Below are 15,319 nucleotides of genomic sequence, written 5' to 3'. Positions count from 1 at the left end.
GTCTGCTTGGGATACACAGCTGGGACCCCTCTCCTGGGGTTAGGTGCTTAGGTCATTTTGTGCAAAACAAGCTGGAACAGGTCATGGGGCTGCTGCCTCTCTGATAGAATTTAAAGTACTCAGTCAGGATATGGGAGCCAGGCAGGTGTGGGGAAGTCCCATGGAGTGGAAGTGGGAAGCCCTGGCATTGCTCCAGATCTTTTTTCCCCCTGGGTTGACCTAGTAGCCCCTGCTCAAACCACTAGGCCTCTCACCTGCTGGAGCCAGGGGAGAACCCAGGCATCCGGGTTCAGTGGAGGGAGTGGTGTTAGTTGCTCAGTAGCAGGGCTCTTCCATGGCCTGCCCCAGCTTGTCCAGTTCCAGGGCACAGAAACACTCGCAGTACATGTTGTGCTGGTCCTTGGCTGGGTGCCTGTCCCAGCTAAGCAAGAAAGTGGCTTTCAGGGACCCTGGCTCCACCCGGGTGCAGTGCAGCAGGAACCAAGCAAGCAGGGAGGAACTAAGGTCCATAGACCCCCAGTAGAAGCTGGGCATGTGGGTGAGAAAGCCCAGCCGCCTGGGAGGGGGAAGCACTGGCGTCTTGAGGGGGCAGAAAGGAGCAGTTTTATGAAATCCTCAGTCCCAATGAGCAGTCCGCTTCCAATCATCTCCACCATCCTTCCCTGCATGTCCTTTTCTGTGCCCAGGCATTCCCTTGACAGATTTAGGACTCCTGTTCTGCAGCGTGAATCCTTCCTTCCACCCATCTGTCTTTCTTGCCCTCTGCTGGGATTCATTCACAGGTCAGCAGACATTCTCCTTCCTTCTCTTTCTTTTCCTTTGGAGGTTTCCCAGGGTTTCAGAGACTGATAACCCCCTCTCCTTGAGGGTTATTCTGTGCCAGGTGCAAGAAAAACAGAGGAACAATACAAGTATATATTGTCCCCATCCTAGTCTCCATGATAAAACATTGCTTTTGTCACACTGTTTTCAGTGCTGGCATTCCATTCCCTTCTGCCCTTTGCAGTCTGGGGGCACTTGGAGATGGTAAGATGTTTCCTACCCTATTTTTGCTTTGGCATGGAACCCCTGCACCAATGGGGAAAAGGGGTGGGAGGCAGTGGATGGGTACTCAAGGGGCAGGGCAATAATTGCATGTGCAGGCTATCTTTGAACCCTGAGGTGAGGCCTCCAAAGGCAGAGAGAGGTCCTGTTGACTAACACAAAGGGCAAACCGGGAAGATATTCAGCACTGCTATTTCCCACAATGGTGTCCTCCAAGATGGTGCGGGGATGGAAGGAAAACACCATCTATACAGGCATCCCCGAGAAGGCTACTGTGCCTTGCATTGTGAGTGCCAAACTAGAGCCCTGCCTTGGCCTAACATTCAGGTTCACAAGGCCTGCTGACCCTGCCCATTTAGTGGGTGTTTAGTCCTTTTTTTAAAATACATTTTCTCTGTGATCTGTCTGACCTTAAATAAATGTGCTCTGCTTTGAAAGAGCTGCCTGATTCCTGGTCATTTACAGTCACTGTCCCCAGAGAGAAAGCAAAGAGCAGGTGCTGGATGTTCATCAGATCTCCCGGGAGAGAATCCCAGTGAGTGCAAGGGAACACCAGCCTAACTCCACCTACTCAGGTGGGAGTGGGATGTGGGTGCCTGCCCAAGGAGATGGGATGGCTATAGGCCTGAGAAAGAACAGACATTGCTGGAGCAGGCCATGGCAGACGTCAGAGGTGCAGTTACCCTGGAACCATGGCACCAGTGGACACAAGCTATTCTTCAGTATCTAATCCCACCTGCACAGCCAAGCCAAGAAGCCATCAATAATGGGACCAGGCAAAGTGCACTGATCTGTGCAGAGTGTAATGTGCCTGGAGCCCTTTGGATCACGAGTTTTTGCAGGAGGTGGGTTGTAATTTTGAAATTTGCACCTAGAGGCTCCAGCCAGCCTCTCACTCTCTCTCAAGACCACCTCCCTCTGCGTGCCATGCCCCATTGTCCCTGGCTGCCCACTCACTCCCAAAACAGCCCCCCCCCCCCCCCCGCTGCCACGCCATACCTGAAAGTGAGCACTTGTATTTTGCATTGTGTTGTAATTGAAATCAATATATTTGAAAATGTAGAAAACATCCAAAAATATTTAAATAAATGGTATTCTATTATTGTTTAACAGCATGATTAATCACAATTAATTTTTTTAATTGCATGACAGCCTTAATTTTAAGTGAATACAAGTAATGAGGCATAAAAGTCAGAATTGTTTATGAAAAAAGTAAACTATAATGCAACTAATGCCTAACTTAACAATCTTTCAAAGCAAAGTTTCTCTAACCACATGTTTCAGCATCTTCCTGGCTGAACTTTTTCAGACAGGATCCCTCCTCCAGTCCAATGCTGCTTCCTTTGTTCTTCAGGTATTGTGGATGCCAGGGGCAGAGAGAAAGGGAGAAATAATTTGGGATATCTGCTCTCCCTTTTTACAGTTCTTTCTTTTTTTTGAGAAGCATCTTCGGTTCAGTAGACAGAAAGACTATGTGTATGGAATCTCATGCTGTTTCTTTGTCAAGATGTAAACTTTTCACCCACACCCTCTTTCCTGCCAAAGACTAGACATTTACCAAAGTGATGGTCCATTTGAATATGTTGAGACCTGACTGAGGCGTCAGCTTGCTGGTTGTCTCTGGGGAACTGGTTTGTGGCCGCTCCCCAGACTTTGAACATGTCTTAGTAGCACCATGCAGTGGAATCTTATACCTTTACATACAATGTTACCACACATATTTCACCAGGACAATAATGGTGAACAAATTATGAGTATTCAAATGTTACCTCACAAGGCATACTTTGTACATAATTTATCAAAATCCTGTACCAGGGGAGAACACGGGTACAGGATGTCATACAGATATATGGCAGGAGCCCAAGGAAACAATGATAGAGCACTGGGCAGTATTATCAGTAGTGCTTTCAGCACACCAGCTGCCTCACCATTGCCAGGATGTTTTGTAGGCATCATAGCAGAAGAGTGTTTGAAGCTGAGATCTGAAGGAGGTGTCAGAATGCTTACATGTTCTGCTGGGTGAGTGGCAGAATCCAGCAATCTGTGAATAAAGGGGAGATAGAGACAGAATCTTATCTCTGAGGAGCTCCATGTAGAGTTGTGGTTCTGTGTAGCTATTTCATAACACTGGTTAATATCATGGTGATGTGACAGTGCCAAATCCCACAGCTGGGTTCCAGGTTTGTGTAAGTATAAAAATCAACCTTATTAAAGAAGGTAAATAAATAGTAACATTTCACCTAGACTTTTTATCAATCTTTAGCCCTCATTTGTGCAGTGACATAAGACCTTACAACCATCAACAAAGCTGCCACTTACTTAGAAAGGTGCAAAAGCACCATCTCCAAGTCTAACTGAGAGCAGGTCTGCACTACAAATCCATGTAGGCCCCTGAACTACACATGGACTTTTAACCACTGCCCACATTGTTGGGGTTTAGGTTATTCAACTGGAGCCAGCCAGCTGGGTGAGCTGCTGGGAAGGACACAGCTTTACCAGCTCAGAGCCCAAATAGACTCTTTTTTACTTAAATTCATCACAAGAACAGGAGCAGGGACTTGCACAGATCATGGTTAAGCGAGAGATGTCTGTGTCTCTGTTTCTTATCTCTTCCTCCAAAAGGATCTGTTTAGAAACAGTGGGTCCCAGGTGGAGAAGTTTATCTAGGGACACAAACAGACCAGGAGAGAGGAAGGGCTATGGGCAGCTGGGCTCGAAAGCTGAGCACAGAATGTGACTGTGCATTCAGAGGCAGCCTGAGCATTTTAGAGGAGGCCTAAAAAAATCATATGTCTTCATTCCCACCATGTACTCAATTCCTGTCCACTGTTGTCACCTGTCTCTGCACAGGGCTGGCCCAGTGATTGTGGGGAGGGTCATTTTGAGATGATTATTAGACAAACTTTACTGATGTATTTTCCCTGTGTGTATCTTTGTCTTTATCCTTCTTTCCCAGGCTCCTAATGCAGAGAAAAAGTCTAGTCTGGTAGCTTAGCTGTTTACTTGGAAGACCTAGGTTCAATTCCCTGCTCTGTGACAGTCTTCCTGTGTGACTGCAGGCAAGTCACTTATTCGCTGACATTCCTCTCTCTAAAATGAGGGTAACAGCACATCCCCACCTCACAGAAGTGTTGTGAGGCTAAACACATGGTACAGGGATGGGGGGCAGATAAGTATTTTCAATAGGCAGAAGTGCAGCCGTTTCCTTTCCAAGTCAAATCACATTGAGGTTGCTACAAACTCTCCTGATTTCAGCTCAAGTCTTTCAACACTTGATGCTTTTCTTAAAGCCTCAACTCTTGGAATCCTATGATGATGTGAGAACCTCAGCTCTCATTTTAATAAAAATGGTATGCTTCTTGCTTCCATGGCTAAGCAGAAATGCTTGAGAACGTGACCAGAGTGAAACCTCATGACACAGAAACAAACAAACAAAAAGTCCAAAATGTAATTTTAGAAAAAAATCTCATGTTTCCTTCAGCCAATTTCCTGATTTTTTAACACTGGGTGCTGGCAGTTACTGCACTGGCACTGCTGAGTTTATGTTTTCAGGCCTGTCTTCTCCAGCTGAGGCTCTAAGGACCTAAATAGAAATATAAAGATTCTCCTTTATCTTTTTAGTTCACCCCCAATTAGACTCATAGTCTCATAGACTTTACAGTCAGAAGAGACCATCATGATCATCTAGTCTGACCTCCTGCACATTGCAGGCCACAGAACCTCACCCAGTCCCAAAATAGACCCTTGACCTCTGGCTGAATTCCTGAAGCCCTCAAATCATGGTTTAAAGACTTCAAGTTACAGAGCATTCATCACTTACACTAGTTAAACTTGCAAGTGACCTGTGCCCCATGTGCTGCAGAGGAAGGCGAAAAAACCTCAGGGTCTCTGCCAATCCGACCAAAATTCCTTCCCAATCCCAAATATGACAATCAGTTAGACCTTGAGCACGTGTACAAGACCTGCCAGGCAGATAAGTATTCTCTATAGTAACTCAGAACCCTCCCTGTCCAGTGTCCCATCTCCAGGCATTGGGGATTTTTTGCTACTGGCAGTAGCCAAAAGGCCACATGCCATTTCAGGAGGGGCTGTGCTCATTTGCTGCTTGTGACCCACAGCCCGGATCTGCGTGCACTCCCTTCCCTTCCCCGCTCTGTTGGTTTCCCTTGCTGTTGACTGTGCTGTTTTAGACAATGATGATGCTCCTTTCGGAGGCTTTCCAAGGGTAACTGATAGAGAGTTACGGCCTGAATTCTCACTGGCATAGTACTACCAACTTCAAGCATTTAAAAGTCATGAGTCAGGCCCCACGTATGCTGAGATTGTTTTAAAAAATGTGAGATTTAAAAATATTAATAATAATTAATTCTGGGCTGCTTTTGTTTACCTTCTGGTTTCTAAGCCTTCAGGCTGCACTGGGGTCACATTTTCAAATTTTCTCTGCAATCAAAAAGTCCAGAAACTTCCTTTCTTTAGAAGATGAGGGCTGAGTCTCACCCCATCACAAGCTTGAAGAAGCTGGGGCTTTAACAAACAAATCAACAAGGACACTGCAAAGGAACACGCAGATCAAATACTGTGAGCCTCAAGATAAAATCACAAGAGTTGGTGACACCGCTGGCAGGAATCCCCCCTTCCATTGACCCAGAGCAGCCTTACTGGAAATCAGAATCAGGTTTCTGAAACACTGATTCCACCTTACCCAAGTTTTAGCCAGTTGTGAATTTAACATCACCCCTTAGACACACAGCCCCTTCTCCTGCAAACTCAGCATCACAGATGGGCACTGATGCCCCTGTGAAGCCCCATTGACCCTCCACACAATCAAAAGGGGGTGACTGCAGGACCCTTCTGCTCTATTTTTCACAAAAAACCTCCAGGGCTGAAATTAACAATGGGCTCCCTCCTGGTCAGCAAACAGCATGAGTCAGCTCCAGCAAGGGAAACAACCTGTTGTCGCTGCAGGCGGGGCATCTTGTGAACTCAGGAAATTGAAGTGTACCCATTTTACACTGCCCAGAGGGAGCCATGGCTGCAGAGAACCCTGTGGAAAGTCTCCAGAATGAAGCTACATGTTCCATCTGTCTGGAGTATTTCAGAGAACCTGTCACTCTGGAGTGTGGACACAATTTCTGCCAAGCCTGTGTAACCCTTCTGCCAGATCGAGTCCACTGCCCTGAGCCATTTACAGTTTAACTAGACAAAAGAGACAAAGGGTGGGAAGGGAAACAGAGGCACAGTGAGGGGAAGTGACTTGTCCAAGATTAATCAGCATGTCACTGGCAGAGCTCGGCATAAAAACCTAATTTTCCAAGGCCCAGTCCAGTTCCCTAACCACTAGTCTTTGCTCTCTTCTTTCCCCCCACACCCGCAGCACTGAACAGTGTTAAAGTGCCATCATTAGAAGTAAATGTCTCCTAGATAAAGAACCCAGGCTGAGAAAGAAGATGAGGTTTCTAACTGGGATTCTGATTTCCTGTGTTGCTCATGAAGGGTTACGTTCAGATGTCAACCTCCACTAGAGGTTGTGCTAAACACTGTGTGGACTCTGAGTTCATACACACAAGGGCTCCAGACACTGCAGGTCCTTGTCAAATACCACTAGGATTAGACTGAATTGCAGCAAAACTAATCCCTGGGTTGTGCTGTCCTGTGTCACTCTGAACTGTTTTATTGTATATGTGGGCAAAGACCAGCCAGAGTGCTTCCGTTAGTTCTGCAATGTAGGCTTTTGAAATCTCCCAGAATCCATTGCTTCTAGGACCATTGCTAGGGACTGTGGGGTAGCTACCCAGAGAGCATTGCCACAGAAAGGGTTTAGGACAGCACTAAGGTAAACCCCAGCTATTCTTAACACAAATCAACACATCTAATGGAGTTTGGCCTAGTCCTTAGATTAGTCCTGTCCAACCAGTGCAATCCCCAGGTGTTCAGAGCTGAAGTTCAATGGAGTTGGGATCCTTTGAGAATCACAGCCTACATGACTGCCCCTGTTGGCTTCTGGGGTTGGTATCATTTTCTTTGTTAAACCTTCACAAAAACAGCTGTATTGAGTCACCTCAATCTGACACAAGTTTTGCGGGTTTAACTCAAAGAAGAAAGTGAACCTAATAACTCAAAAGAATCTGAATATAAAATGCTCCCAGTTTCCATAAATAAGGTTTCATTTTCTTGGTGTTTCTGATCTCCTACATCTAGAAGGACCCATTGTTGTACACAGTATTGTTATAACCGTGTTGGTCCTATGATATTAGAGAGACTAGGTAGGTGAAGTAATATCTTCTAGTGGTCCAGCTTTTGTTGGTGAGTGACAAGCTTACACAGAAACTTACACAGAACTCGTCTTCAGATCTTGGAAAGAGTATGTTCCCCAGACCTGAAGAACAGCTCTGTGTAAGCTCAAAAGCTTGGCTCTCTCACCAACAGGAGCTGGGCCAATAGAAGATGTTACCTTAACCCATCTAATCTATCTAGGAAGACTGACAGTTATCTTGAGTTTTGAGTGGAAAAACAGCCCCTACAAACAGACAGTCAGTCCTCAAAATAAAACCACCAAATCATTTCTTCTTTTCTAGGAAAAAATGCAGGCCCATTTGAAGATTCTAAGAAAAGAGAGAGAAAAGCTCCTGGGATTTAAAGTTACTGGAAAGAAGAGAAGCCAGGAGTATCTGGTAGGTGCCCATTGTTTTTCACCAGCTGGGACATGGAGGTGAGAGGTTTGTTTGTTGGTAGATTTTTCTGTGGTGTGGGGAATGTGAGCTTGTGTGTATTTCTCCTTGATCATGGGATCCTGGGTGTGTATCTGCGTGTGCATGTGCAACATATGTTCTCTCCCTGGAGACGGGCAACAACAACTTCTACAAAATCTAAGGTGCATTTTAATGAATGAGATAACGACTATCCTTTGTGGCTTTCACAACACTTCCCCCAACATAAGCTGATGGTTTCCCAGCAGTGTTGTGTGCTGGTGTCTACTCTCATTTCTTGCATTTTTTTAATCATTTGATTATTTTTTTTCCCCTGATAATTCTATCAATGCAGTGAGGAGTCCTGTTGCCTGGTGCGCTGGATCTGGATTCTCAGAGTATGGTTTAAACAGCCAGCAGCAGTGAGCCTTTAGGCCCTGATCAACAGAGTAGGGCTCATGGGGCTCACAGTAAAGTGCTAAAAATAACTGTGGAGACAGCGCTTTCAAGCTGCAACTCAGGCAGGAGCTCAGACTCTGACGTCCGCCCCCCTCCCTTCTTTCAGAGCCCCAGCTCCAGCCAGAGGTCCAGTGTCTACACAGCTAGCTAGTGTGGTAGCGTGAGCCCCAAGATTCTGAGTCTGTTGACCCTGGCTTGGAGGTTCACTGCTTTGGACCACAGAGATGCATCCGCAGAGGCCATTGGTAACACAGTGTCTGAACCACACCAGACATGGAGACGTCCCTTTAAGAGATACTGGGGCCAAATGGGAAGCTGTAAGAAAATCCTCTCCCTTGTAATCACAGCGTATTGTCAAGTGTTAGGATGTGAAGAATTGCGGGTTTCAAACCCCAGGCCACAGGTCCCAGACTGTCACCGCAACCCGACAGCTCTCCAGAGCCAGCAAGGGAGGGGTTAGTGAAACTCTGGCCCAATGGAGGATCTGCCACAAAGCTCCTGATTGGAGCAGATGTTCGGATGTACGACTTACACCAGAAGGAGTCACAGGAATTTGTCCAAACAAACTGAGTGAACTCTCGATCTGCTGCTGGACTGGACCCTGACTCTGGCTTGACCTTGGTGTTATTCCTGGTTCAGTTTTGGCCTGCAGTACTGCTAACTGAGTCCGACTTTGTCTTGGTCCTTCTGACTTTGACTCCAGTACTGGCCTCCCACATGACTCCTGATACTGATTCTGGCTCAGCCTTTGGCATGACTCCTGATCTTGACTCTGGCCCCAACCCTTGGTGAGGGCCTGACTCTGACTCCAGATCTGAGTCTGGCTTTAATTCCTGACATCCAACTCTGGCTCTGACCATTAGGCATAACTGCTCATGCCCTAGTCCCTACACAGATGTCTTAGAGATTATAAAGAAACTCTCTCTTGTAAGACTATATTAAAGGCCCCCCAGGCTTCATCCATGTTCCTGACCAGCTCTTTCCTTTCCTTTTTTTTTTTTTTTAAATAGAAACAGATAGAAATCAAGAGACTGAAGATTGTGTCTCAATTTCAGCAACTGCAGCAGTTCCCGCAGGAACAAGAGCGACTCCTGCTGGCCCAACTGGAGAAGTTGGAGAAGCAGATTCTGAAGATACAGAACAATGTCACTAACTCTCTGAGGAAATTTCCTATGTCAGCCATCTGAAGACTCTGAGGGAACAGAGAGTGAAGGTCATGATATTTAAAGTAACTGGAAAGGGGAAAAGCCGGGAGTATCTGGTAGGTGCCCATTGTTATTCACCTGTGGACCTTGTAGCTTTCCCTGTGTCTGTGTCATTTCTTGCATTGTTGAATTATTTGATTCTTCCTCCCCTCCCCCCTCCTCGGAGCTTCTGTCATTGTAATGCTGAGTCCTGCCTCCTACTGTTCTGTATCTCTGTTCTCAGAGGCCATTGATAACACAATGTCCTAACCATGTCAGACATGGAAATAGCCCTTTTCAGAGATATCAGGGAGATATGAAAAAGGTGTGAGAGAATCCTCTCCCAAGTAACCACAGGGTAGAAATAAGTCAGAAATCTTAGGATTTACAAAAAAGTAATCTCTCCTGCACAAGCAAGGGTCCATTAAAGAACACCAGACTTCCTCTATGGCCCTGACCACTCCTTCCCTATTGTTTTACAGAAACAGATAAAAAGGGAGAAGCAGAAAATTGTGTCTGAATTTCAGCAACTGCAGCAGTTCCTGGGGGAACAAGAGTGACATCTGCTGGCACAGCTGGGAAAGCTGGACAAGGAGATTGCGAAGATCCAGAATGAAAATGTAACTACATTCTTTGAGGAGATTTCCCATCTCAGTAAGTTGGAGGGAAAGTGGCAGAAGCCAGCAAGGAAATTCCTGCAGATGAGAATGAGTTAGAAACATCCCAGGGCAGGGAAGGGTGGACTCCTGAATCATAAATGGGAGTCCAGCAGTCAGAGATCTCAGTGTAACTCAGTGTGTGCATTCCTGAAATGTGAATGATTATTGTTCTTTGCAGAGATACAGACACATTGATATTAGAGAAGAGAATCCATGACCCTGGGGCCAAAGCAGGAACTCTTTTCCCCATATCCTTGAGCAGGTATGTGTCTCTCTGTCACCCCCACACACACTTCACAAAGCTGGGAAAGATCTTGGAGATGATGTTAGAACCGCATCTGCCCAGGGCTTTACAGTAAAGTGTGTAGGGAAGGTCACATTTTGGATACAAATCTCTCTGATTAACTTAATCCTGAGGTTCTCACATTTTATAGAAGACTCTGGAATTATCCATTCAGTGGGAAAGACTGACCTAAAGTATTTTCTAGAGATGTCACATCCCTGGAGGATTAGCTGCCTCTGGATTGGGGGGATGGAAAATGGGCCTTTCACTGCTGGGGCATTGGTTACCATCCAGCCCAGGGCAGCTGTGGTCAAGTGTCTTTCCCACCTAAGGACTGTTTGGAGACCTGTGTGGAATGAGCTGGTTGGGAGGGGAGTTGGTGTATCAGTCTAGTTCCTAGTGGATGGATTTCTACAACACTCAGTATTGGAAACTCCTGTCCATCAGAGCTTGGAGGCCATGGAGTGAATTGGCTAGGGAGACTCGATTTCCCTTTTTCCTCCAGAGCCTCTCCAGGCTGAAGAATATTAATGTTACCTGCAGAGGGAAGGTTTCTCTGCCACAGCCTGTGCTGCACCTGTTCTGAGGCTAGGAGAAGCCCCATTAGAGCAGCAAGTGTCACTAACAACAAATTATAATGTGTCACTAAATTAAATATAAGAACGTGACATTTTCTCTTCAGGTGGGAGAAGGGGAAGTTCCAGCAGCCTGTGGAGATTTCTGCTGAACTAGAAAAGAGACTCAGCAATTTCTCCCAGAAAACTATTGCTCTAATGGAGACTCTGAGGAAATTCAAAGGTACTGAGAATGGATCTATGAGGTGAAATTGGGATGAGCTTCTGAGACTGTGGGAGGGGATGGGCTCTGGCCAATTGGTTCATAATTAGATGACATGTCTACTTAATGAAAGATGGAAAATAGAGAAGTTGAGTAGGTGTAACAGGGGCCCAGGTGTCAGGACGTCTCACAATAATCCATGACTGACCAAAGATCACAATATTGAGGCCCAAATGTAGCAAAATGGCCTAATTTGGGAGCTCTGATTTTCTCTCCCAACTCCAGAACTTGCAAAGACCATAGGGGTCACAGAAACAGGGGTGCTGCTCTGGCTGGATCTCAGGACTTCCCTAGCCTGAGCCAAGGTCTACATGTGCCGTTGCAGCCACTGAATAGGGGAGTCACAAAATTCTCTGTATGCCTTGCCAGTTTAGGGTCTATCTGGCCGATCGAGCCAACCTTCTCCCAGTTTGGAATTTCCACACTTATAAAATGATTTTCTTATTTGTATTTCAGTCTATGGAAGATAAGGGCCCCATTGTGCCGAGCTCTGTAGAGATGCTGAGTAAATAAACCCAAGGGGCTTACAATGAAAAGCCCTGACCCTGCAAACCCTTAACATCTCATTAATGTCAAAGGAACCAAAGTGTAAAGTTATATTTGCGCTAAAGTTTTTGCAGGATCTGGGTCTAGGGGCTGACAAAATGCAAGAGGTAAAGGAGACAAACTAGCTGGAGTCTGCAGGGTGGGTGGGGATAATGAGGGGAAGTAAATATTTCTTACAGAGTGTATGTCCTGGGATGGTTGTGAGCCCTAATGGCTGATGCTTCCATTGCTGGGAGATGCCTGAATGGAAAAGGAAAAGAAAGTTTCAGATTAATTTATATTTATATTAAAGACCTGAGTGTATCTCTGTCCCTATCTGTCTGCTTCGCTGTCCAAATGAAACCCAAGTTATGTTAGTTAAGAGTGGGGATGTTGTTATAAATATGAAAGCAGAAAATCTCATCTCCGTTTTCCTTTCCCCCTCCAGATACTCTGCCGGCTGAAATGGAGACAAAAAGAGGGCAATTCCTAGAAACACACACACAAGGTGAGATTGCAGGTGAGATTATCTTTAAATTATTAGAAAATTCCCATGATATCATTTTCATGAACTGTAGCTAAAATTAAAACCAAACCAACACAGGCCATGACACACACAGCCCTAAAAATAAAAACCTGAAATACTGAGGAGATTCTGAGCTGAAGTCACACATAGAATTGTGACAGCAGCCTTGGTGCTGAGTTCATGCACATATTGATGCATAGAAACACTCTCATTGAGCAGCATCAAAACACCCTGAATTCTGACACTGGGGTTTTCATAAACAATCATGGGACTTTTAATATTAAATGGAGAGGAAGGAGTAGAGTGCTCTCCTCTGAGGCCTGACACATCCCTCTCCTTCACCCTGGCAGAGGGGATCTGTGACAGGGTTTCCCTGGTGCAACCTGGACTGTGGGATCACTGAGCCCTCCAAACCCACTTGTCTGGGCTGTCGCTCACACTATGATGATGAAGTCAAGCTCCAAGCCTCTGATGGGCACTGCACTTACACAGATATTCACAGGCAGGGACACACCCAACTGAGTTACATGAATGATCTCCCAGCCACTCATGAACCATTAATAGTGAGGCTCCAGTGAATTACTCCCAGTTCTCCAGCCTTGCACTCCAGAAATATACCATCTTGCTCTGGTCAGAAGCCTGACCAGTGTAATTTCATTACTTAGTTCACCACTCCCTCAGTGTAGAATGGACATATACTAGTCTTTGTAATCTAAGCTGAGAGTCCCCAAGTACTTCAACCAACATCACACTTTTTTAGATAAAATATAAAACTGATTTATTAACTACAGAAGGATAGATTGTAAGTGATTATAAAGTAGAAAGCATAGAGATCAGGGTTGGTTACTTAAGAAATAAAAATGAATTTGCAGTCTAAATTCTAACTTTGACTAAGCAAGGGTTGAGTCAAACAGTCTCTCACCCTAACAGATGTTACAGGCAGTTTACTATTCCTCGGTACACAGATTGGATACCTTTCCAGCGTGGGACCAATCTTCCCCAGTTCAAAGTCTTTATCTTCCAGATGTTCGTCCAAGTGCTGAGATGGGGGGTTGGGAGGAGGGAGAGACGCCAAGTGATTATGTCATTGTCACTCTTTTATACTTTCTTCCAGCTGCTAGAAAGATCCTTGCGGTGACATGGGTTATTCCACCCCCATGGCATACATACCTTCTCTGAGAGGTCTCCGGGATATTTGATTCTTCTTGATAGGCCATTAACGCTGTCTGGGCCCTCCTTTGTTACACCTGAAAGGCTGGTTGTGGGCATTTCCCAACCTCACAACACATTTCAGAAACACATAACACATACTTCATAACTTCACAAACAATGATAGCACGCACAGTCCAACAGGATATTAATGTTCAACAGATCAAGATTTAAAATGATACTTCACGAGGCAGACGTTGTACCAAACATGTCATAATCATATCACTGTGGTGAATATGGGGGTTCCAGCATGCTACTCTGAGATACAGAGTGTCTGTGGTATGCCTCATCATTCTTCTTCAACATCCTACCTTTCCTTTGGGCAGGGCTGGGCTCTCCCATTAGAGCTTCTCATTCTTTCATTGACTGGGGAGATGTTCTCCCTCTGATGCTAGCTCACCTCCCTTCTCTGTGGCCTGGGAATGGGGCTACCCCACCCAATGCCTCCTCTTACACTCTGGTCTTAATTGACTTTTCTCCCATGCTGCATCCTCTCTGTTCCCCGGCCTAGAAGTAGAGGCTGCATTTAGGGAGAGAGCTTCCCTCTGGAGTTTAAAGCTGTTACCTGCCTCCTCTGCTCCCTCCTCACTAAAAGCTTCTGACCCCTTCCTTGTTGTGTCTCTGCCGCTGGGAATGGAGCATCCCCAGCAGGGGGAGCTGGGAGCTGAAGCCTCTGCAAGCAAATGAGAAACTAATGAAGTGGCTCCCATTACACAGGCTGAGGAACTTCAGTCACAGCTCTGCTCAGCCTCTGATGCCCAGGACAGAGGCTGCTCCCTGGGATTCAGGACTGTCCTGGCCAGAGCAGGGCTCCTGGAGAGTGTGAGAAATGGTCCCAGCCTCCCCCAGGGATTAACTCTACGCCTAACGCTCTGATTCTCTCTCTGCCCAGCGAATGTGACTCTGGATCCACACATGGCAAATCCTGAACTCATCCTTTTTGAGGATCAGAAAAGTGTGAGATGGGGAGACACATGGCAGGATCTTCCCAACAGTCCTGAGAGATTTGACACTGAGCCCTGTGTGCTGTGTTGTGACAATTTCACCCTGGGGAGACATTGGTGGAGGTGGGGGCTGGGCAACACTGGGCTGTGGAGGTGGCTAGAGAGTCTGTGATGAGGAAGGGAGGGGTCATCTTTAACCCTGAATGGGGGGGATCTGGGCTGTGCAGAGGTGCAAGGGTCAGTTCCAGGTTCTCACCTCCCATGTGACTCCTGAGCCGGGTCCCCAGAAGGATCCAGGTTTCTCTGGACTGTGAACGGGGGCAGGTGACGTTTTTCAATACTGGTAATCTTCACTTTCCTGTTGGCCTCTGTCCCTGGGGAGAGAATCCGCCCCTGGCTTTGGGTGTGGGGGATAGTATCCAAGCTCAGCCTGTGTCCCTGAGATATAAGGGGAATATTCCAAGGGAGACTATGAAGTCAATCTCTCTGGTCTCAGGTGCCCTATTCCAGTAGTTCTCACAACAAATTTTTGGTGGCCTCAGAGCGCAGCCACCAGCTCTTCCTGGTGGCTGCTCTGACATTTTTTCCTGAAATACTTTATTAACTTTAGGAAAAACAAATAAATGTGCACATGTACATGTCCAATCATAATAATTTATTCATGTAGGGGGGTTTTTCAGGCTCAATAATAAAAATGATGTACATTTGTCTCTGTTCTTTATTGGACCTAAACAGAATAGAAACACAAATAAGATGCTTTACACGTTCTTGTCTTTTTTTCTTGTTGTTTCTTTTGCTTTTTGGTTGCTTTTTTTTTAGACTTGCTAACTCGTAAGTCTGTTGCTATGAAAAGTGATATTGGTATGTTTATTAATATCACTTTTCTCTAGATGCAGTCACTCCAGTCTCTGGAGGACTCCCATACCCAACCTCTGGCACCTGTATGACTGCTGGAAGCTCCTC

General features: G+C 45.9%; 1 pseudogene; it reads left to right on the top strand.

The window, feature by feature from the left end:
- Window positions 1-1,246: 1,246 nt before the first annotated feature.
- LOC137159333 (E3 ubiquitin-protein ligase TRIM7-like) lies at window positions 1,247-14,887 on the top strand (annotated as a pseudogene).
- The last annotated feature ends 432 nt before the right edge of the window (window positions 14,888-15,319 follow it).

Source organism: Emydura macquarii, unplaced genomic scaffold (assembly GCF_026122565.2).
Source record: "Emydura macquarii macquarii isolate MOO-44397 ecotype Brisbane River unplaced genomic scaffold, CSIRO-AGI_Emac_v2 contig_1859, whole genome shotgun sequence".
Classification (NCBI taxonomy): domain Eukaryota; kingdom Metazoa; phylum Chordata; order Testudines; family Chelidae; genus Emydura; species Emydura macquarii.
The sequence above is the reverse complement of the archived record's forward strand: the minus strand, read 5'-3'. Positions and strand labels throughout refer to the sequence as shown.